This window comes from Sarcophilus harrisii, chromosome 1 (genome assembly GCF_902635505.1).
Source record: "Sarcophilus harrisii chromosome 1, mSarHar1.11, whole genome shotgun sequence".
Taxonomy (NCBI): Eukaryota; Metazoa; Chordata; class Mammalia; order Dasyuromorphia; family Dasyuridae; genus Sarcophilus; species Sarcophilus harrisii.
Window position 1 is genome coordinate 647,663,292 of NC_045426.1, and position 24,550 is coordinate 647,687,841.

The 24,550-nt window shown below is 36.5% G+C and overlaps 1 long non-coding RNA gene across 1 annotated transcript; it reads right to left on the minus strand.

Annotated features, from left to right (window-relative positions):
- Positions 1-11,494: 11,494 nt before the first annotated feature.
- On the minus strand, positions 11,495-13,519 carry LOC116421394. The gene is made up of 3 exons (XR_004231739.1): positions 13,257-13,519; positions 12,268-12,373; positions 11,495-11,577 (listed from the first exon to the last, which is right to left on the minus strand). It is a non-coding gene; the product is annotated as an uncharacterized LOC116421394 (long non-coding RNA).
- Between the last annotated feature and the right edge of the window lie 11,031 nt (positions 13,520-24,550).

Below are 24,550 nucleotides of genomic sequence, written 5' to 3' on the forward strand. Positions count from 1 at the left end.
CTCTCTCTCTCTCTCTGTCTCTCTCTGTCTCTATGTCTCTCTCTGTCTCTGTCTCTCTCTCTCTCTCTGTGTCTCCCTCTGTCTCTCTCCCCTCTCCTATTTTCCCCCACCCAGAAATGCTTGCATTTGTTTATTTAGCTAATTAATAAATTTATTTATTACAAACATCCCAAAGAGTACTGAATTTTTCTTCCACAAATACTTGATGATTTCTTGTAAAGGTGAGCATAGGCGAATATGATGATAGATATGTTGGAAAACACAACTAAGGATTAATGAGCAGTGACTGCCATCTAAATGAGTGATTTTGTGTCAAACTGCAAATCCCATGGGAGAAATAGACCATGTACATAAAACTTAACAAGTTTTATAATAAACTTGATTGTTAAAGAGAAGATGAATGGCCCATCAACTCTGTGTCTGAAGTAGGGTTCCTGCTAGCTATTCAAGACCACAAGAGCTTGTGGGACAGTCACAAGGGTGAAAGGGCCACAGTTGGAGTGAGGGAAAGGACAATAGCTTCCTAAAAAACTTGATGAGGAAATTGTATATAGTAATCTCAAGGGGTCTCAGGGAAAGTAGCAGTAGCAGAAATGGTTTTTCACCAGCCAGCCACCCTTCACCTATAGATGTGAGTTCAATAGAGAGAGAAGAGATTGTATTTAGTAAAGTTCTCTCTACTGTATTCACATCTATGAGTGAAAGATACATTCACTCATTGCAGGTGACATGGTATACTAAAGGGGAGGGTCTAAGGGCCCTGTCCCCTTTCTTAAGCTACATAGGATCCAAGAAATGGGCTTAAGTCTCAATCCCTTGTCCTTTACAATTCTAAATCGGGAGGAATTCCCTTATTGGGACCTTGAGTCATGTGGATTTTAGGGCCTAGGATTCCAGACTGAATGTTACAGACAGCCTACAGGGAAAAATCAGGGTCCTGGGACTCAAGGCAAGGATCTGTGGTCAGGGGAAGATGTTGGGAGGTTGGGGTTTGAACTTAAATATGTTGGGACTAACACCATGAAGGAAAACGTGTAAAAGAATTAAGCTCCAAAGAGACCTAATCAAGAAGAAATATTTTGTTTGTTCTTGCTATATCTTTGATGTAAATATTCTGTTGTAAAAGTAAAACCAATGTTAATTGGTTAAATGGCTTGTCACTACCCCTCTAAAAATGGAGGAAATTTAACAGACTCTTTCCAGTCCCCTCAGGTTGCTGGAGAAGGTGGGGAGGGGGAAGACAGAATGTATGGACCTGACCCTCAGACTGGGGCCAAAGTAAAATCCACTTTATGTTAGTATACATATATGTGTTCTCTAGCAAGCAATATAATTCCATTTATATACACAGAAAATGACTAACATTTGCAGTTATAAAATAATTAAAAGCAAACACTTTCTTACATACAGGAACAAATATCTACAGAAAACAGATACTACATACAGTTAAAGTTTTATTGGCTTTGCCATAAAGTGGCAAACATCAAAGAACATTACAAGAAATGAAGCTGATTTTTTTTTTTTAACAGACTAGTTGCCGGTGTCATTTCTGAATCTCTGCACAATCACTGATTTGGAGAAAAACTCAAGATCCTTCAAACCTGCTTCCCCAATATACAAAAGTTGTATGAGAGTGATTTTCCTCTATAGATCCAATATCTGTATGTATAAATATAAATGCATACATATATATTATACATATGTAAATGTATATTTGTATAAATGAATAGAAACTAATATATCCATATACTTGGAGAGATCTTGGATAAAGATATAAGTGGGTGGAGGGTAAGCTTTTATTTAGTGCCTGTTATATGCCAAGCACCATGCTAATTATTTTACAAGTACCATTTCATTTGATCCTCATAACAACCATGAAAAGTAGGTGCTGTTATTGTCCCTATTTTTGCAGTTGAGGAAACTGAGGCAGATAGAAATTAAATAACTTGTTCACAGTCAAGGAAATAGGCAGACTTTCAAAAATTATAATCTATGGTAGACAATGTCTTTTTTAAAGATTTTGATTTTTTTCAATTATTAACCACTTATTTTATCTCCCTTTTATCTTTCCCCATGAAGGGGTAGGGTAGGGAAAAGAAAGAAAAAATACAAAAATTCTTTCTCTGCTATTCTAATGCAATTTTACCTAGAAGAAAGTTTTTCAGAATCCTAATGGTGGTTCAGGTTTTCTCTGAGGCCAGAACCTGTTCTTGACCATAATAATAAAGCCTAGGTTTTTAAGCTCTATTATTTCCACATTGTAGTAAATCTATATTTGGCAGCAGTTACCTACCACATGAACTCAAAGAGGAGATATTTCTTCCTTGTCAAGGCATTTGATGCTATGAGAGTGGAGTTGAAGGGAGAGATTAGTGCTGGATATAAAATTTTTAGAAGTCATTTGTGTTGAAATGATGCTTGAAACTGCACATATTTAACGAATATTGGATTACTTGCCATCTAGGGGAGAGGGTAGAGGAAAGGGAGGAAGAAAAAAATTGGAACACAAGGTTTTACATGGGTGAATGTTGAAAATTATCTATGTATATTTTTTGAAAACTGAGAAAACATCTTTACATTTAAAAGTTCTAATAAAGCCTCATTTCCAAAATATGTAGAGAATTGACTTTAATTTATAAGAAATCAAGCCATTCAAGCCATTCTCCAATTGATAAATGGTCAAATTCTCAAAAGAAATTAAATTCTCAAAGAAATTAAATTCTCAAAGAAATTAAAACTATTTCTAGTCATGAAAATATGCTCCAAGTAATGAACTGAACCAGCTATGCCCAGAGAAAGAACTCTGGGTGATGACTAAAAACCATTACATTGAATTCCCAATCCCTACATTTATGCCCACCTGCATTTTTTATTTCCTTTACAAGCTAATTGTACATTATTTCAGAGTCTGATTCTTTTTGTACAGCAAAATAACGGTTTGGTCATGTATACTTATTGTGTATCTAATTTATATTTTAATATATTTAACATCTACTGGTCATCCTGCCATCTGGGGGAGGGGGTGGGGGATAAGAGGTGAAAAATTGGAACAAGAGGTTTGGCAATTGTTAATGCTGTAAAGTTACCCATACATATAACCTGTAAATAAAAGGCTATTAAATAAAAAAAAAAAGAAAAAGAAAATATGCTCCAAATCATTATGAATCAGAGAAATGCAAATTAAGACAACTCTGAGATACCACTACACACTTGTCAGATTGGCTAGAATGACAGGGAAAGAGAATGCGGAATGTTAGAGGGGATGTGGGAAAACAGGGACATTGTTGGTGGAATTGTGAACACATCCAGCCATTCTGGAGAGCAATTTGGAACTATGCTCAAAAAGTTATCAAACTGTGCATACCCTTTGATCCAGCAGTGTTTCTACTGGGCGTATACCCCAAAGAGATACTAAAGAAGGGAAAGGGACCTGTATGTACCAAAATATTTGTGGCAGCCCTGTTTGTAGTGGCTAGAAGCTGGAAAATAAATGGATGCCCATCAATTGGAGAATGGTTGAGTAAATTATGCTATATGAATGTTATAGAATATTATTGTTCTGTAAGAAATGACCAGCAAGATGAATACAGAAAGGATTGGCGAGACTTACATGAACTGATGCTAAGTGAAATGAGCAGAACCAGGAGATCATTATATACCTCATCAACGATACTGTATGAGGATGTATTCTGATGGAAGTGGATTTCTTCGACAAAGAGAAGATCTAACTAAGTTTCAATTGATCAAGGATGGACAGAAGCAGCTACACCCAAAGAAAGAACACTAGGAAATGAATGTAAACTGCTTGCATTTTTGTTTTTCTTCCCGGGTTATTTATACCTTCTGAATCCAATTCTCCCTGTGCAACAAGAGAACTATTCGATTCTGCACACATATATTGTATTTAGGATAACATGTATAGGACTGCTGGCTATCTGGGGGAGGGCGTGGAGGGAGGGAGGGGAAAAATCAGAACAGAAGTGAGTGCAAGGGATAATGTTGTAAAAAAAATTACCCTGGCATGGGTTATGTCAATAAAAAGTTATTTAAAAAAATAAAAATTAAAAAAAAAAAAAGAAATCAAGCCATTCTCCAATTGATAAAAGGTCAAAGGATATGAACAGACAATTTTCAGATGAAATTGAAACTATTTCTAATCATATGAAAAGGTGCTTCAAATCATTATTGATCAGAGAAATGCAAATTAAGACAACTCTGAGATACCACTACACACCTCTCAGATTGGCTAAAATGACGGGAAAAGATAATGACAAATGTTGGAGGAGATGCAGAAAAACTAGGATACTGATGCATTGTTGATGGAGTTGTGAACGGATCCAACCATTCTGGAGAGCAGTTTGAAATTATGCTGAAAAAGTTATCAAACTGTGCATTCCCTTTGATCCAGCAGTGTTTCTACTGGGTTTGTATCCCAAAGAGATCTTAAAGGAGAGAAAGGAATCCACATGTGCAAAAATGTTTGCGTCAACTCTTTTCATAGTGGCTAGAAACTGATAATTGAATGGATGCCCAACAATTGGAAATTGGCTGAGTAAATTATGGTATATGAATGTTATGGAATATTATTGTTCTGTAAGAAGTGACCAGCAGGATGATTTCAGAGAGGCCTGGAGAGACTTACATGAACTGATGCTGAGTGAAATGAGCAGGACCAGGAGATCATTATACACTTCAACAATAATACTGTATGAGGATGTATTCTGATGGAAGTGAATTTCTTCAACAATGAGAGGGTTCAATTCAGTTTCAATTGACCAGTAATGAACAGAACCAGCTACATCCAGTGAAAGAGCAATGGGAAACAAGTGTGAACTGCTTGCATTTTTTGTTTTTCTTCCCAGATTATTTTTACCTTCTGAATCCGATTTTTCTTACAATAAGAGAAATATATAAATATGTACACATATATTGTATTTAAGATATACTTTAACATATTTAACATGTATGAGACTGCCTGCCATCTAGGGGAGGGGGTGAAGGGAAGGAAGGGAAAAGTTGGAACAGAAGTATTTGCAAGGGTCAATGTTGAAAAATTACTCATGCATATGTTCTGTCAATAAAAAGCTATAATAAAAAAGCTTTAAAAATAAAAAAATAAATATTTTAGAACACAGAAAAAAATAAATAAATGATGCTTCAATTTATAAGAGTTTATAAGGTCTCCAAAAGAAATCTCACTCTCCACAGGGGCTAATTGGATATATGGAGGAAAGAGAGTCACTCCCAGGTGAGGGGTAGAAGGATGTACCACAGTCCTACTGATAGATAGATAGATAGTGAATACAAAGTAAAAAATAATGTCTACTCTCAAGAAGCTCATAATCTAATGGTGGAGAGACAGGAACTAACACATAAAAAGAAGCTGAAAAAGAGGAAGAAAAGTGCTTGGGAGTAGGAACACTGAAGTTCTTCAATTAAGTGGAAAACAATGAGATATCTGTCCTTAAATAATTGATCATCTAAGATTACTTCTCCAGTATCTGCCCTCCTCATTTTCCAGGCAGAAGGAAGAAAGTGTCTGAAGTGCAGGGAGTATTGAGAACATGTAAGTCCCTTTTCAGTAAATATTTTCTAATAAAAGCTAATTGCCACAAATCCATTAGTTAATGTGTGGAGATAGTAACCAGCCAATTAATATTGAGAGGAATAACCAGATGAATGCTCATAAGCTCTTGTAGTAGCCACAATCTAGAGACTTGATCTGCCACTTCAAGTGGGATTGGGAGAGTGAGTCCTAGAGCCTGATAACTTTGAAGGGAGTCAAATGGTAAAGAATGAAGGTAGGATGGGAAGTCAGTGGGTAGTAAAGAAGTAGAGGTATAAAGTATGGCTGATTTTTCAAGTTTAACAGTAAAAAGGAAGAGGGATAAAAGTTGATAATTTGAGGGGATGATGAGATCAAGTGAGGTTTGTTTGTTTGTTTTTTATTAGTGCCTTTTGTTTTTATATCACATTCCTTTCCAAATATATCCTTTCCCATCATACAGCCATTGGAAATAAGGGTTTTTAAATAGAACTATGTATGATTATAGGAAGTAGGGAGGAAATCAGTAATAGCTAATAAAAATAGCTAACATCTGGTTATTGCTAAATGCTTTATAATTATTATCTCCTGTGATCTTCACAACAACTCTGGAAGATTCACCTTGTACAGAGAGGGAAACTGAGGCAAACCAAAGTTAAGACTGACCTAGGATCACACAACTAGTGAGAATCTGAGGCTGTATTTGAACTTAGTTCTCTCTAACTCCAGGATTAGCATTCTATCCACTGTATCATCTAACTGCTGGAATAAAAATATGAAGTCCAAAAAAAGAGATAAGACAATGAAAATGATAGAGAGAATAATTGAAGCAATAAGCTCTAAGTGAAGGAGAAAGGGAGATTAAAGGTAAAAGTTACCTCTTGCTCAGAGAAAGAAGCAGAAGGGTGAAAATGTAAGAAATGTGGAGGTGTTTAGAGGAAGAAAATAGACCTTATAGACAGATGACCTCTATTTTCATACAAAAGTAGTAGGCAAATTCCTCTACTGAGAGGGAAAAAGTCTAGGGAAGATATTAGGGACTAGAAGAGAAAGCCCCAGGAAGGACTGAATGGAAAGTCACTTAAGTAATAATCAAAGTTTTATTGTCCAATACTAAGAACTCAGTTGAGTTCTTGGCAGTCCTTCATTCTCAAAGAAGACCATTCATCAAGGAGGGAATGCCATGACATGCAAGGGAATTGGATTTAAGTGAAAGAGGCTTGTGCAAGGTCACCTGATTCAATTTCCCCGCCAGAGCCATCTGGGTCCAGTGGCCAGATATAGATCAGGATGACTGGAGATGGTCTTGGATGCAGTGGGAGACATAATAACAACCACCTGCTCTGCATAGTGGTATGAAAACCATCAATATTAAGCAGCTCAGGATTAAGAGGGGAGACGATGGATGATGAGAGTGATCTAGGGTTCAGTATTTAGCAGGGTACAAATAGTTGAAAGGCAATGTACCCAAGAGCAGAGGACAGTGTATAATTGAATTGGTCAACTATGTAATTAAGACTGTGAAGAGAGAAGAGTAAAGCTGGAGCAGGGCTCTTGCATTTGGTGAACAGGGAGGGATGGGGGAAGACTTGTAGATGACTAATAGGATGAGTATGAATGAGGCATAGAGAGAGATGGAAGGGCTGAAGATTATCTGCACCACCCTAGATATAATCTTGGGTTTCTTACACACCCAAGGAATAGTTTTGAGACTTTTAAACTCTCTCGAGATCACCTGGGCCTCTCACTCTTGGTCATTGATAACCCCAAGGGGTGCTATAATGTCTTATATATTCCCTAAAAGCCTTTCTGTGTCCTGCTTAGGGGTAGCTCTAGACTGTACACTCCCCAGGGATATGTTAGATCTCTCACTGCTACTAAAGATACTCCTGGAGACTTAGATAACTTCTAGAAATGTCTTGTGGCTCTCATACCTCCTGAAGAATTTGTAGTGGGTGAAAGATTAAATGGCTAAGGAAATAAAGATTTGAGCTTCTGAGAATATTAATTGCATTTTAAAATTTTTTAATAAAAGCTTTTTTTCAAATATATGCTAAAATAATTTTCAACATTCTCCTATGCAAAAGCTTATGTTCCTAATTTTTTCTCCCTTCCTTTCCTTCCCCTCCCCTAGACAGCAAACGATCCAATATAAATTAAACATGCGCAAGATTATTAATTTCTTAAGCAATACATGTCAATTGCATAACAAACTGATACCAGGATTTCTCAGGTTTAGCACTGCACCTTGAATATAGGAGGAGACAGATTTTTATGCATTAGAAACAATTAATCAAATGAGACCAATTAGTTAAAAGAAAACAATTAACCAAGACAATAAGAAGGATATAAAATCAGGTAATTTAATTTCTAATTGGAAGAAAAATTAAGGGTTTTCCAAATTGGGAGTGGGGAATGAATTTCAGTCAAGTTGGGAGGGGAAGTATGAACAAGTGCATTCCCCTGAATCAGAAAAAGTTTTCCACTCCCCACCAAGTATCTGTATTCAATCAACCACACAGGGCTAGATTCCAACAATGCAAGAAAGTTTTCTGACAATTTTCATAGTTGAATGACGTTTTCTTACAAGATAAAAATTGGACTAGGCTCATAATTGAGTAGGAAGGGAACTGATCTAGCTCCAGAACTGAGTCACAAGAAGGGGTCAGTGTGGTTCACCCAGTTCCCACAACCACTTGCTGTTTTAATTCCCTCAAACCCTGAGTCCCACATATCCTCTGAGTATTCTATATTTCTTGACTTTGACATATTCTTCACACCTCCTAGGGATAGCGGGAACTCAGGAGGCTTCTCACATCCTCTAGAAATGCTCTACTCTCCTCACACAAGTTAGGGATGAATAGCTCAAAGCCCTTAGGAACATCTTTAGTCACCCACCCACTTTCACCCCTTTTTGCCTACAGATCAGACTTCTCAAGCCCTCAAAAGCCTTAACATCTCAGGGAAAGAGAGAACCTTCAGACTCCAGAGCAAGGGAAGGAGATAAACCAACTCAGGTGTATCTGAAACCCTGATTCATCCTAGTGCTTGTCCAAGGCAGAGATTAAGACTGCTCTTGACTATCTCTTTCAGGGCTTCAGCACCAAGGACAAGAAGCCACCACAAGACCTTCTCACTAATGGTTTTGCCTCCAATGGAGAATAAAAGAGAGGAAAGGCAAATGTGGGGTTCTACCTTCTTCAGAATCTCCTCCCAGCCCCACATACATATCATGATTATTTTCCCCTCAGCACCCTTACATTCTCCTCCAAATCCTACTTGTTTTTCATGTCTCCTCTCAAACTTCACATTCCCCTTGTCTTTCAGTCAGAACTTGACTGCTCTAGCCCCCAAAAAGTTCTCCCTCCACTCAGCCCATAATTATCAGAATCACTCATTTGGTGCTTAATCATAGAATAGGATGAAGGCGGGATACAAATTATTATCCTGATTTCACAAAAAAGAAAGCCTCAGAGAGGTAAAGTCCAGACTAGAATCCTAGTGTCCTAGTTCCCGGTAAAGGGCTCTTTGGGCTAATTATTAACTAGCTATTGACTTGGATAATTTACTTTAGATTTATCATCCTCATTTCCTCAAATGGGAGAAAAAGAAACAAATCACTTTTTTTGGCAATGGCATTGTAGAACAAAAGAAGTTAATAGCCTCCATTACATACCCTACTCTGGTCAGAGTATACCTGGTGTGCTATATTCACTTTAGAAAGAATAATTAACTACAGAGAATCCAGAGAAGGGAAACTAATATGGCAAAGGGCCTTGAGGTTATATAGGTATATTAAGTTAGGTAGAAGGAACTAGGGGACGTTTAACTTGAAGGGGAGAAGGCCGGGGAGGATATGATAGCTCTCTTCTAGTATTTAAAGGGTCTGCATTTGAGAAAGAAAGAGACAGAAACTGAGACAAAGACAAAAGGTGGGGGAAGAGGGACGGAGAGAAGAAGAGAAAAAGAGTTAAGAGGGAGAAAAGGGAAAGGGAAGGAGGAAAGAAAGGAGAGACAGAGCAAAGAGGCAGAGACAGACTTGATGCAATGAAATTGCCTACCAGAGCTAACTAAAAATCAAAGGGGGTGCTTGGTAAGGTGTGGGTAGAGACCATCTATATTTTATCTCTCTAGAAAACTTCAAGCAAAGTCTGGGTAATCACTTTCTGGGTTATATTTTTAAAGGAGATTCATCTTATTCACACGCAAATTGGACAAAATGATCCCTATATTGCTTTGTAATTCTGAGAATCCTTGATTTTGTGACAAAGGGGAATATAATACCTAGTTCATAGTATTAATACTTGCCTCCCATTTGTTTGAGCAAAGTACCTTATATGTCTTTGAAGTATTCTAGAATTCTAGGTCAATTAACATTAATTAAGTTCTTACTACGTGTCACACATGTGGTTATCATTTTTATGCTGAGGAAGTGGAAAGTGAAGTGACTTTTCCAAGGTCACAGAAGGAGTAAATAATAAAACCTAGGATTTGAACCCAAGACTCGATTCCTGAGGTTCCCTGGTATTGAACAAAAGGAATTATTTCCCAGTCCATGAATTATCCCTTTTCTCTTCTCTTTCCCTCCCAAAGAAACTCTACATCCTTTCTGCTGCTCCACATTTTGCCAATAAGGTTTGTCGAATGTCTGGAGGAATATTGTTTTATACTAAAATATTTCATATTTAGAAAGAAAACATACATATCTGGGATGAAGAGGAAAAAAAGGCAGAGTTTCTGAGATCCTCTATAACTGGGGGGAAAGGGATTAACAGGACCTTCTGGGGTCCATAGGCATTGGTGATCCGTGCCATCTGGGAGGTGGAAGTAGCTGTAGCACTCAGACAGCATCTAATAGTTCACAAACCTGGAGATGGGTAGATGGATTGAACATGCCCAATAAATAAGCATTTTTTCATTTTTAAAAAATTTAGTTTAATAGCATATTATTACTTTTCCAATTATGTGTAAAAAATGGTTCTCAACTTTCATTTTGTAAGATTTGGAGTTTCAAATTTTTTTCCTCCTTCTCTGCCTTAATTCCCCTCTCCCCAAGACAGCTAGAAATCTGATATGTTATACATGTACATTCATTTTAAACATATTTCCATATGAATCTTGTTGGGAAAGAAAAGCCAGAACTAGAGAGAAAAACCATGAGAAAGAAAAAAGAAAAGAAAAAAAGGTGAAAATAGTATGCTTTGATTTGTATCCAGGGTCCATAGTTATTTCTCTGGATGTAGATGGCATCTTCCATCCGAAGTTTATTAAAATTGCCTTGGATCACTGAATTGCTGAGAAGTGCTATGTCAATCATAGTTGATCGTCACACAATCTTGCTATTGCTGTGTACATTTTCCTGGTTCTGCTCACTTCATTCAGCATCAGTTCATGTAAGTCTTTCCAGGTTTTTCTGAAATTAGCCTGCTCATTATTTCTTATAGAACGATAGTATTCTATTACAATGATATACCATAACTTGTTCAGCCATTCCTGATTGATGGGCATCCACTTATTTCCCACAGAAAGAATTGCTACAAACTAAATAGGCATTTATTAAGCATCTACTATATTCTAGACATTGTCCTAAGTGCTAAAAAGCAGCAACAAAAAAAAAAGTAAACTTTGATCTCAAGAAATTCACAGTCTAATGGGGGAGGTAACATGTAAATAACTATAACCAAACATGATACATACAGAATAAGCAGGGGGTAAACTGAGAGGGAAAGCCTTCTCATAAAGGGGAATCAGGAAAGGATTCTTGGAGAAGGTGGGATTTTCTCTGGGACTTGAGAAAAGCTAGGAAAGCCAGGAGGCAAAAATGAGGAAAGAGAATATACTACACATGGAGGATAGCCAGTTTAAAAATTGAGTGCCCTGTGCACGGAGCAACAAAGTAGGGCAGCATCACTGGGTAATAGAGTATGTAGAGGGAGCTAAGGTGTAAGAAAAAAAGGGGGAACGAAAAGGCCAGGTTTATTAAGAGCTTGAAAAGTCACAGGATTTTCTGTGTTTATCTGGGCATGTTGACTCTGAAAATAAAAAAGAAGAGAAAATGAGTGACAGATTAAAAAAGAAACTAAGACAAATAAGACAGAGCTCTACTCCAATAATTTTCCACAGAATGCCCATGAAACAATTGCTGGACTGATTTTTTTTCCCTAGCAGTTTGTAACTCCAAAACCTTCTTGATTATTTTTCCCACAAGTTATCTTACTATAATAGTATTGAAATGAGGGAAGGGAAAGGAATGAAAATCTGTGATTGCTTAAAGACAGAAAAGAAAGGGACATGTTTAGCAGAAGAATTGGTGATGGCCCCAGAGTTAAGAGACGATCTTAGAAAGGGAGAGAACTGGCACTGGGAAATTTCTTTCTTCCTGCTTTTCTAACTTCAAAGTTTTACAAAGCAAAAATAATAAATGGATGAATGGATGAATACATTTATCACCTAACTCACCACTCCCTCACACTTTTCCACTACTGTTGGCTCAAGCCTCACCATTAACAGTGACTGGGATACCAGTTTCACTTAACCAATTAACATTAATTAGCTTTTACAAAGGAATATTTACCTCAAAAATATAACAAAAACAGCGTTAACTTATTTTCCCAACACTTTGGCCAACAGGCTCAGACCTAACCCAGTTTCTATATTGTATTGTTCCCATTAAGTCAAAACCAAAATCAAATTGTTGCAGAATGAGTCCTTCTGTTACCTACTCTTGGGCTAGGTCATAGAGCTGGACCCAGTGGCTGGAAAATCTGGCATGGTTCCACTTTCTGATCTTTCAAAATTCACAAGGCTGTGGCCTCTAATCCCTTTCACCTAAAAACAAAGAAACAAATGTTCAGGTGAAGAATTGAAGCTCCTTATTCATAGGCTACAAGGGGGTCCAACTGGGAGGGTCCCAGGCCTCTCTCCATATATCACTATTTCACTTCTCTCAACAGAAGACTTTTTCCAGTGGCAGTTAACCAAAGAGTAAGGGCAAGCACTTTCTGAAGACATCCCTAGTTCTGACTATGCAGCTACATCCAATCAAAGAGACTCCAGTTCTAGTTAGGTGATTGGAATTAATTTCAGAATGTCAAGGAAGGTCCCAGAGTCCATGTGAGAATGGCATTAGCCAAGCCATCTGCACATGCTCATAAAGACTAGATTTATTATCCTTTGTCCTATTACACTCAGCTTTATGATAGTTCAAGACGAGAAGAAAATGTCAATCTCTCATGAGTGAATGAATGAATAAATTCATGTATGTATTATTGAATGAAAAAGTATTAAATTTTTACTATGTAGAAAACTCTAGGGATACAAATAGAAAAGGAAGACAATTCTTGCTTTCCAGGTGTTCACATTCTAATGGGGGGAGGGGGGCAGATAATACATATGGATTGTTTCATTTGCAAGTCAGATAGAAAAGTGCCGTGTTCCTTAGGGTGCATCAGCAAAGTAGATGGCCATGACTTTCTAATATAAATTCTATATGATACAATCTGATTCGTTCAATTATTTGATAGTGCCAAGGGCTTTGGTAGTGAGAACTTTCTTTTAAGGGTATTCAATAGCTTTAGTTGAATCACCCACAGAAGCAGTTACCAGGCTGCAATTCCACAAGAAGTTGATTTCTCAGATGATGGCTCTAGAGATAGAGTTGGAAACACCTCTATTCCCAAGGCTCTTAAGTTCAGACTATCTTTATCAGTACCTGAACAGAAGTGGTGGTCAAGGTGGTAACTGGACTCTGGCATATGCTCCTGTGTCTTTGTCAGATCATATCACCATTTCAGCTAAGCTGTCTTGCTAGAATTCCTTGCAAATTCTTACAAGGTGACAGCAAGGTCAGTAGAGTCAGGATAAACACAGAGATCAAAGTGGAGAATCACTCAGAGGTTTCCCATCAATGCCTGAGAATAGCAGAGTCTGGAAATGAGGGACAGAAAGGGGAAGGGAGGATTTCACAGAACTCATTAGGATCAAAGTGTCAAGAGACTTCAAAAGATATTTAAGTCTACAGAAAGGCAGGGTCTAGAAGTTACTGGGAGCATCCACAGTGATGAGGTCTCCAATATTAGCAGAAGAATTGATAAAAATTAATCCTTGCGACAGGTAGGGAGAAAGCACTGGTAGAGATTAGTTTAGTATCATAGTCCCAACCTCTGGAGAGATTGTCCAGTAAGAAATCCAAGTTAAGTCAAAACCCTGAGACCCACCTTCTGTAGGGATCTTGAGCAGTATTACCTTGCCACCCCTGTCAGAAATCCCAGTCATGTCCCTGATGTTAAATTTTCCCTATAAAATCTATTTGTGGACCATCCTATGGCTGTTGCCCTCCTTTGGGTCACATCACAGCACTTTGCCTTGTGGTATCTTTCTCCTTTATCTCTCACCCATGCCATATGGTATTTCCCCTAACTCCCCTATGCTTCTCAACCCACTTTTCCTCCTTACAGCTAACTAACTCTTTTAGAGCATTATATACCTGTGGTCAGCTAAAGACATGCCCCAGCCTCATACTTTTTCCTAGTAAATGGCAAATCCCACTAAAGAACTTGCCTTTACTATCATTAATTAATTTTTTATTATAGCTTTTTATTTATAAGATATATGCATGGATAATTTTTCTTTTTTTTTTTTTATTTAATAGCCTTTTATTTACAGGATATATGCATGGGTAACTTTACAGCATTAACAATTGCCAAACCTCTTGTTCCAATTTTTCACCTCTTACCCCCCCCCACCCCCTCCCCTAGATGGCAGGATGACCAGTAAGTGTTAAATATATTAAAATATAAATTAGATACCCAATAAGTATACATGACCAAAACGTTATTTTGCTGTACAAAAAGAATCAGACTCTGAAATATTGTACAATTAGCTTGTGAAGGAAATCAAAAATGCAGGTGTGCATAAATATAGGGATTGGGAATTCAATGTAATGGTTTTTAGTCATCTCCCAGAGTTCTTTTTCTGGGTATAGCTAGTTCAGTTCATTACTGCTCCATTAGAAATGATTTGGTTGATCTCGTTGCTGAGGATGGCCTGATCCATCAGAACTGGTCATCATCTAGTATTGTTGTTGAAGTATATAATGATCTCCTGGTCCTGCTCATTTCACTCAGCATCAGTTCGTGTAAGTCTCTCCAGGCCTTTCTGAAATCATCCTGTTGGTCATTTCTTACAGAACAGTAATATTCCATAATTTTCATATACCACAATTTATTCAGCCATTCTCCAACTGATGGACATCCATTCAGTTTCCAGTTTCTAGCCACTACAAAAAGGGCTGCCACAAACATTCGTGCACATACAGGTCCCTTTCCCTTCTTTATAATCTCTTTGGGATATAATCCCAGTAGTAACACTGCTGGATCAAAGGGTATGCACAGTTTGATAACTTTTTGAGCATAGTTCCAAACTACTCTCCAAAATGGTTGGATTCGTTCACAACTCCACCAACAATGCATCAATGTCCCAGTTTTCCCGCATCCCCTCCAACAATCATCATTATTTTTTCCTGTCATCTTAGCCAATCTGACAGGTGTGTAGTGGTATCTTAGAGTTGTCTTAATTTGCATTTCTCTGATTAATAATGACTTGGAGCATCTTTTCATATGACTAGAAATAGTTTCAATTTCTTCATCTGAGAATTGTCTGTTCATATCCTTTGACCATTTTTCAATTGGAGAATGGCTTGATTTTTTATAAATTAGAGTTAATTCTCTATATATTTTGGAAATGAGGCCTTTATCAGAACCTTTGACTGTAAAAATATTTTCCCAGTTTATTGCTTCCCTTCTAATCTTGTCTGCATTAGTTTTGTTTGTACAAAAACTTTTCAGTTTGGTATAATCGAAATTTTCTATTTTGTGATCAGTAATGATCTCTAGTTCTGCTTTGGTCATAAAGACCTTCCCCTTCCACAGGTCTGAGAGGTAAACTATCCTATGTTCCTCTAATTTATTAATAATTTCATTCTTTATGCCTAGGTCATGAACCCATTTTGACCTTATCTTGGTGTACGGCGTTAAGTATGGATCAATGCCTAGTTTCTGCCATATTAGTTTCCAATTTTCCCAGCAATTTTTATCAAACAGTAAGTTCTTATCCCAAAAGCTGGGATCTTTGGGTTTGTCAAAGACTAGGTTGCTATATTTGTTGACTGTTTTATCCCTTGAACCTAATCTATTCCACTGATCAACTAATCTATTCCTTAGCCAATACCAAATAGTTTTGGTAACTGCTGCTCTATAATATAATTTTAGATCTGGTACAGCTAAGCCACCTTCATTTGATTTTTTTTTCATTAATTCCCTTGAAATTCTTGACCTTTTGTTTTTCCATATGAACTTTGTTGTTATTTTTTCTAGGTCATTAAAATAGTTTTTTGGGAGTCTGATTGGTATAGCGCTAAATAAATAGATTAGTTTAGGTAATATTGTCATCTTTATTATATTTGCTCGCCCTATCCAAGAGCATTTAATATTTTTCCAATTGGTTAGATCAGACTTAATTTGTGTGAAAAGTGGTCTGTAATTTTGCTCATAAAGTTTCTGATTTTCCCTTGGCAGATAGATTCCTAAATATTTTATATTATCAGTAGTTACTTTAAATGGAATTTCTCTTTGTAACTCTGACTGTTGGATTTTGTTAGTGATATATAAGAATGCTGATGACTTATGTGGGTTTATTTTATAACCAGCAACTTTGCTAAAGTTGTGGATTATTTCTAATAACTTTTTAGCAGAATCTCTGGGGTTCTCTAAGTATACCATCATGTCATCGGCAAAGAGTGATAATTTGGTTTCCTCATTGCCTATTCTTATTCCTTTAATCTCTTTCTCAGCTCTTATTGCTATAGCTAGCGTTTCTAATACAATATTAAATAGTAACGGTGATAGTGGGCAACCTTGTTTCACTCCAGATCTTATTGGGAATGGTTGCAGTTTGTCTCCATTACATATGATGCTTACTGATGGTTTTAAATAGATGCTGCTGATTATTTTAAGGAAAAGTCCATTTATTCCTATACTCTCAAGTGTTTTTAATAGGAATGGATGTTGGATTTTATCAAATGCTTTTTCTGCATCTATTGAGATGATCATATGGTTTTTGTTAATTTGGTTATTAACATGGCCAATTATATTGATAGTTTTCCTAATATTGAACCAGCCCTGCATTCCTGGTATAAATCCTACTTGATCATAGTGTATTATCTTGGAGATGATTTTCTGTAGTCTTTTTGCTAATATCTTATTTAAGATTTTAGCATCAATATTCATTAGGGAGATTGGTCTATAATTTTCTTTCTCTGTTTTCAGCCTACCTGGTTTAGGTATCAGTACCATGTCTGTGTCATAGAAGGAATTTGGTAGGACTCCTTCATTCCCTATTTTATCAAATAATTTATATAGCATTGGGGCCAATTGTTCTTTAAATGTTTGGTAAAATTCACATGTAAATCCATCTGGTCCTGGGGATTTTTTCTTAGGGAGTTGTTTAATTGCCTGTTCTATTTCTTTTTCTGAAATGGGACTATTCAAGCAATTTACTTCCTCCTCTGTTAGTCTGGGAAGTCTATATTTTTGGAGGTAGTCATCCATTTCACTTAGGTTATCAAATTTATTGGCATAAAGTTGAGCAAAATAACTCATTATTTCTCTAATTTCCTCTTCATTGGTGGAAAGTTCTCCCTTTTCATTTTTAAGACTACTAATTTCATTTTCCTTTCTCCTTTTTCTAATCAGATTTACCAAAGGCTTATCTATTTTATTGGCTTTTTCATAGAACCAACTCTTAGTTTTATTAATTAGTTCAATAGTTTTTTTACTTTCAATATTTTTAATTTCATGGATAATTTTTCAGCATTGACAATTGCAAAACCTTTTGTTCCAACTTTTCCCCTCCTTTCCACCACCCCTTCCCCCAGATGGCAAGTTGACCAACACATGTTAAATATGTTAAAGTATAAGTTAAATACAATACATATCATTAATTATTAAAAACTCTTTTCTATGTTTTCTAACCTCTATTTCATATTTGCCATTCCTGGTGTCTAATGTATCCCTTCATTTTGTCTTTAACTTCTTCCCTAAATAAATCTACTTTTTGCCAAAGAGAATGGCCATTGTGAATACTCACATGACCAAACCCCGAATTTTGGTGTCTACCATAATCTCGTATCTAAATCATCCACATCAACAGGAACTCTGGAGTTCTGGAGGTTCGTGCATTCTAAGGAAAATTGAGATCCTGTCAAATCTGGAAATCAGCAGGTTTTTGGACTCAGCAGAATCTGTTGGACAATAAGAAGAGTGGACAGTGATTGGACAAGGGGATTTAGAGAGTAGTGTAGTCTACTCTTGGCTGGGAAGCCCAGAAAATCAAAAGCCAAAGCAGCTGGCTTTCCTTCTCCTCTCTAGTTGGGATGGGGACAAACTGAGAAGGATCTAGTGCCTACAATATCAAGTGTTGTGGCCAGTGGAATAATTAATCACAAGGCAAAATGGGGAAATGGGGTTTAGGCAGGGCTGGATGGAATAGAGATATGGCATAAAGTATCTTTGTGTCTTCATTGAAAGAAATAATAAAAATGGAAAGTTTAGGGCAATTGGAAAAAGAGAGAGAGAGAGAGGCAGAGAGAGAGGCAGAGAGAGAGAGAGAGAGAGAGAATGGTATCTTTTATTTTTGACTTACTTCAGAAAATAGACTGGAACAGTTTTTTTGGCCTTGTGTATTATTTTTATTATTATTTCTTTTAAAAAGAAATATTTTTAAAAGTATTTTTATTAAAGCTTTTTTATTTACAAAGCATATGCATGGGCAATTTTTCCAACATTGACCCTTGCATAACCTTTTGTTGCAAATTTTCCCCTCCTTCCTCTCATGCCCTGCCCTAGTGGGCAGGTAGTCCAATACATGTTAAATATGTTTAAATACATGTTAGATCCAATATATGTATACATATTTATACAGTTATCTTACTGCGCAAGAAAAAAATCAGATCAAGAAGGAAGAAAAAGAAAAACTGAGGAAGAAAATACAATGCAAGCAAATAACAAAGAAAGTGAGAATGCTATGTTGTGTTCCACATTCTGTTCCTACTCTCTGGCTGTTCTCTCTCTGGCTGTAGATGGCTCTCTTGGTCACTGCACAAGTGGAACTGGTTTGAATCATCTCACTGTTGAAGAGGGCCATGTCTGTCAGAATTGATGGTTGTATAGTCTTATTGTTGCCATGTATAATGATCTCCTGGTTCTGCTCATTTCACCCAGCATCAGTTCATGTAAGTCTCTCCAGGACTCTCTGAAATCATCCTGTTGGTCATTTCTTACAGAACAATAATAGTTCTGCTCTCAAGAGCAATAGTATTCCATAGCATTTATATACCGTAATTTATTCAGCCATTCTCCAATTGATGAGCATCCATTCATTTTCCAGTTTCTGGCCACTACAAAGAGGGCTGCCACAAATATTTTTGCACATGGGGGTGCCTTTCCGTCCTTTAAAATCTCTTTGGGATATAAGCCCAGTAATAGCACTGCTGGACCAAAGGGTATGCATAATTTGATAACTTTTTGAGCATAGTTCCAAATTGCTCTTCAGAATGGTTGGATCCATCCATAGTTACACCAACAATGTATCAGTGTCCCAGTTTTCCCACATCCCCTCCAACATCCATCATTATCTTTTCCTGTCATCTTAGACAATCTGGCAGGTGTGTAGTGATATCAGAGTTGCTTTAATTTGCATGTCTCTGATTAATAGTGATTTAGAGCACCTTCTCATATGATTAGAAATAGTTTTAATTTCTTCATCTGAAAATTTTCTATTCATATCATTTGACCACTTAGCAGTTGGAGAATGGCTTGAACTATTATAAATTTAAGTTACTTCTCTATATGTTTTAGAAATGAGGCCTTTATCAGATCCTTTGGATATAAAAATGTTTTACCAGTTTATTGCTTCCCTTCTAATCTTGTCTGCATTAGTTTTGTTTGTACAAAAACTTTTTAACTTAATATAATCAAAATTATCTATTTTATGATCAATAATGATCTCTAGTTATTTTTTGGTCACAAATTCCTTCCTCCTCCACAAATCTGAGAAGTAAACTATCCTATGTTCTTCTAATTTGTTTATAGTATCATTCTTTAAGTCTAGATCATGAACCCATTTCGACCTTATCTTGGTTTATGATGTTAGGTGTGGGTCTATGCCTACTTTCTGCCATACTAGTTTCCAATTTTCCCAGAAGTTTTTTTCAAATAGTGAATTCTTATCCCCAAAGGTGGGGCCCTTGGGTTTGTCAAATACTAACTAGATTGTTATAGTCGTTGGCTGCTTTGTTCTATGAACCTAACCTAGTCCACTGATCAACTTCTCTATTTCTTTTTTTTTTTTTTTGTATTTTTTATTATTATAGCTTTTTATTTACAAAACATATGTATAGGTAATTTTTCAACATTGATCCTTGCAAAACCTTTTGTTCCAACTTTTCCCCTCCTTCCCCTCACCCCCTCCCCTAGATGGCAGGTAGTCCAATACATGTTAAATATGTTAAAGTATATTTTAAATACAATATATGTATACATATTTATACAGTTATCTAGCTGCACAAGAAAAAAACCTGAGAAGGAAAACAAAAATGCAGCAAATAATAACAGAAGGAGTGGAAATGCTATGTTGTGGTCCACTGTAATGGGCTGAGGTTTGAGTTGATGCACTGAGGTCCCAAGTACATGAGGCTAAATAGTAATTGGGCTATACTCTATTAATATACATGACTGGATAAAAAATAGTCCCTGCCCACTCTCCGTGCAAGTCCTGATGTGTTGTGGAAATGACGATTTTGGTGGGTGGAGGCAGAGAGAGACAGGAAGAGAAGCTGAGAGAGATTGGGCCTGGGTTCGATACTCCCATTTGCTGGTCGTGTGGCTGCTGGTCTAGCTAGCTTCTTGACTCAGCTGCACACATTGCTATCTCCGATTATCTTCCACCTCTGATCCTTCTTTACTGAGAATAAAGACTATCGATTTTCCCCTAACCTGAATTCCTGACTCCTGCTGATTTTAAAATACGCGATCTTCACAGTCCACACTCATTTCCCATAGTTCTCTCTCTGGGTGTAGCTGATTCTCTTCATTACTGAATAATTGTAGCTGGTTTGAATCATATTGTTGAAGAGAGCCACTTCCATCAGAAGTGATTCATATAGCATTGTTGTTGATGTGTATAATTAGTATCAGTTCATGTAAGTCTCTCCAAACCTCTCTGAAATCATCCTGTTGGTCATTTCTTACAGAACATTAATATTCCATAACATTCATATACCATAATTTATTCAGCCATTCTCCAACTGATGGGCATCCACTCAGTTTCCAGTTTCTAGCCACTACAAAGAGGGTTGCCACAAACATTCTTGCACATACAGATCCCTTTCCCTTCTTTATGATCTCTTTATTATATAATCCCAGTAGAAACACTGCTGGATCAAAGGGTATGCCCACAGTTTGATAACTTTTTGAGCATTGTTTCAAATTGCTCTCCAGAATGGTTGGATCCATTCACAGTTCTACCAACAATGTATAGTGTCCCAGTTTTCCCACATCCCCTCCAACATTCATCATTATCTTTTCCTATCCTCTTAGCCAATCTGAGAGGTGTGTAATGGTATCTCATAGTTGTTTTAATTTGCATTTCTCTGATCAATAGTTATTTGGAACACCTTTTCATGTGACTACATATAATATTAATTTCTTAATCTGAAAATTGTCTATTCATATCCTTTGACCATTTATCAATTGGAGAATGGCTTGAACTATTACATTCTTTTTTTATTATAACTTTTTATTGACAGAACATATGCATGGATAATTTTTTACATTATCCCTTGCACTAAATTCTGTTCCGACTTTTCCCTTCCCTCCTTCTACCCTCTCCCCTAGATGGCAAGCAGTCCTATACATGTTAAATATGTTATACTATATCCTAGATACAATATATTTGTGCAGAACCGTACAGTTCTCTTGTTGCACAAGAAGAATTATATTCAGAAGGTAAAAATAACCTGGGAAGAAAAACAAAAATGCAAACAGTTCACACTCATTTCCCAGTGTTCCTTCTCTGGGTGTAGCTGATTCTGTCCATCATTGATCAATTGGAACTGAATTAGATCTTCTCTTTGTTAAAGATATCCACTTCCATCAGAATACATCCTTATACAGTATTGTTGTTGAAGTGAATGATGATCTCCTGGTTCTGCTCATTTCACTCAGATCAGTTCATGTAAGTCTTTCCAAGTCTCTCTGTATTTATCCTGCTGGTCATTTCTTATAGAACTATAATATTCCATAACATTCATATACCACAATTTACCCAACCATTCTCCAATCATTATTGATCACAAAATGGAAAATTTTGATTATATTAAGTTAAAAGTTTTTACAACTTTTTGTTTACAAACAAGTTTACAAACAAAACTAAAGATTAGAAGGGAAACAATAAACTGGGAAAACATTTTTACATTCAAAGATTCTGATAAAGGCCTCATTTCTAAAATGATATAAAATTCTAAATTTAAATTTAAAAATTTAAAATTCTAAAATGATAAAAAATGATCTTGGTAGTGATGTATAAGAATGCTGATGATTTATGTGGATTTATTTTTTATACTGCAACTTTGCTAAAGTTGTGGATTATTTCTAATAGCTTTTTAGTTGATTCTCTGGGGTACTCTAAGTATACCATCATATCATCTGCAAAGAATGATAATTTGCCTACTCGACCTTGTTTATTAAAGATGGGTTCTGTGCAAAAGTGTTCTTAGATTGACATGGAGCTGCAGAGAAGAAAAATTTTCCACCACTGCCACCTCCATGGAAAAATGCTGTCTAAGAATTGTGTTTGTAAAGGTGAGGAGAAATCACATCAGAACCAAAAGCAGTAAGGGTCTCCATAACTAGAAGACAGGATTTGAGTTCTAGTTACTAGATTGAGAGGGAAGATAAGGAGTAAACATAGGAGAGAAAAGAAGAGAGAAATATAGGTTACTTCTTCTAGTTTCCTGTCCTCCTATATGCAGATATCATCCTTGGTAAAATCAATATACATATGATATCATCATAATTTTCTTAATTTCAACTCCCATGATCTTCATCTCTGTGATCATCCACAGAGATGATCACAAACAGCAGATTTCACTGCTTTGCCTCCAAGGTCCTGAACTCTAAAATTTCCACATCTGACCTGAATTACCTTGTTTATCAACTTCATACCTAGTGTCTTATTAATTAGAGAAATGAAAATTAAAACAATTCTAAAATACTACCACTTACCTATTAGATTGGCTAATAAGACAGAAAAGGAAAATGACAAATGTTGGAGGTGATGTGGGGAAAATGAGATATTAATGTACTATTGGTAGAGTTGTAAACTAATTCAACCATTCTGTAAAATTATGCCCAAAGGGCTATAAACCATCTGTCCCCTTTGACCTAGCAATACTACTATTGGGTCTATATCCCAAAAGAGATTAAGGGGGGGGGGGAAGATAATCTATATTTACAAGGAATATTTATGGTGGCTCTTTTCTGGGAGCAAAGAATTAGAAATTGAGGGGATATGCATCAGTTGGGGAATAGATTGTGGTATATAATTGTGATGGAATAGTATTGTGCAGTAAGAAATGGTGAGTAGGATGCTCTCAGAAAAATTTTGATGAACTCATGCAAAGAGAAATATATTGTGTACAAAGTAACAGACATATTTTTTCATTTTATTATTATTATTCTCAGCAATACAATGATCCAAGACAATTCTGGTGAATAATGCTATCCATACCCAGAGAAAGAACTTATGGTGTCTGAATGTAGATTTGAAACCTACTTTTCTTTAATTTTATTTTTCTTGAGAGTTTTTTAAATCTATGTTATTTTTCACAATATGACTATTATGGAGATGTTTTGCATGACTAAATCTGAGAGAGAACAATGATTAGAAGGTAGGGCCATGCCATAGAGAGATCCATACATAGAATAATATATATGTGTTGGCCACACCATGGGGTTAAGAATTAGGAGGGGGCCCAGGTAGGAAAAAAGATCATGTGAAAGATGGGTCTTGGAGAATAAGGACCTTGGCAAATGCTGAGGTTTTGCAGAAAGCAGGTCATAGGGATCCTGGGATAACTGATCACCTACTACAAGACACAGTAGATTTAGTACCAGATCTGGTGTCAAGAAGACCTGAATTCAAATGTGCACTTAGGTATTTAATTGCTGCATGACTCTGGGCACTTGGGCACTGTGATTGTCTCTATCCTGTGTATCAAGCATCATCAAGCTCATTTTTTTAAGTTTAAAGCTTTCCTACTCCAAATATGTACTCATTCTCACTTAGATCGTGGTCCCTGTACATATCTTCCTTCCTCTTGAGCAGAATGAGTTTCTTTGCATCTATGGGGTTGAATCCCTGTGTAAGTTACTATATAATATGTGTATGGTTTTGCTGTACCACATAACAATAAATTATCTTGTACCAACTTCCATAGTATCAATTTTCTGTAAATCCCTGACTTAGTCCTTGCTCTAACCTGAGTCATGAACCCAAATAAAATAATAGGAAGTATCAGGAACCATAGAGTTAGAAAGGCTTTCTGCAGAGTTTTAACTAAGTCTTGAAAGAAACCAGAAAAACTAAATGGTGGGGGGAGCAGAATATTTTAGGAACAGGAAAGGGCATATTCAAAGACAAGATATTGTTGAGAAATTGCAAATAGCCCAATGTACCTGGATTACAGATGTAGAGAGGAGAATATAACATAGGAAGGCTGAAAAGATAAGAAAGGTTCAAGTTATGAAGAACTTTAAAAACCAAGTAAGTACCAAACTAGATTTTGGCTGTAACAAGTGAGCACTGGAGTTCACTGAGCAGGGATAGAGTAATATGGTCAGATCTACCCTTTAGAAAAATCAACTTAGCAACTGAGAAGAGAATAAATTG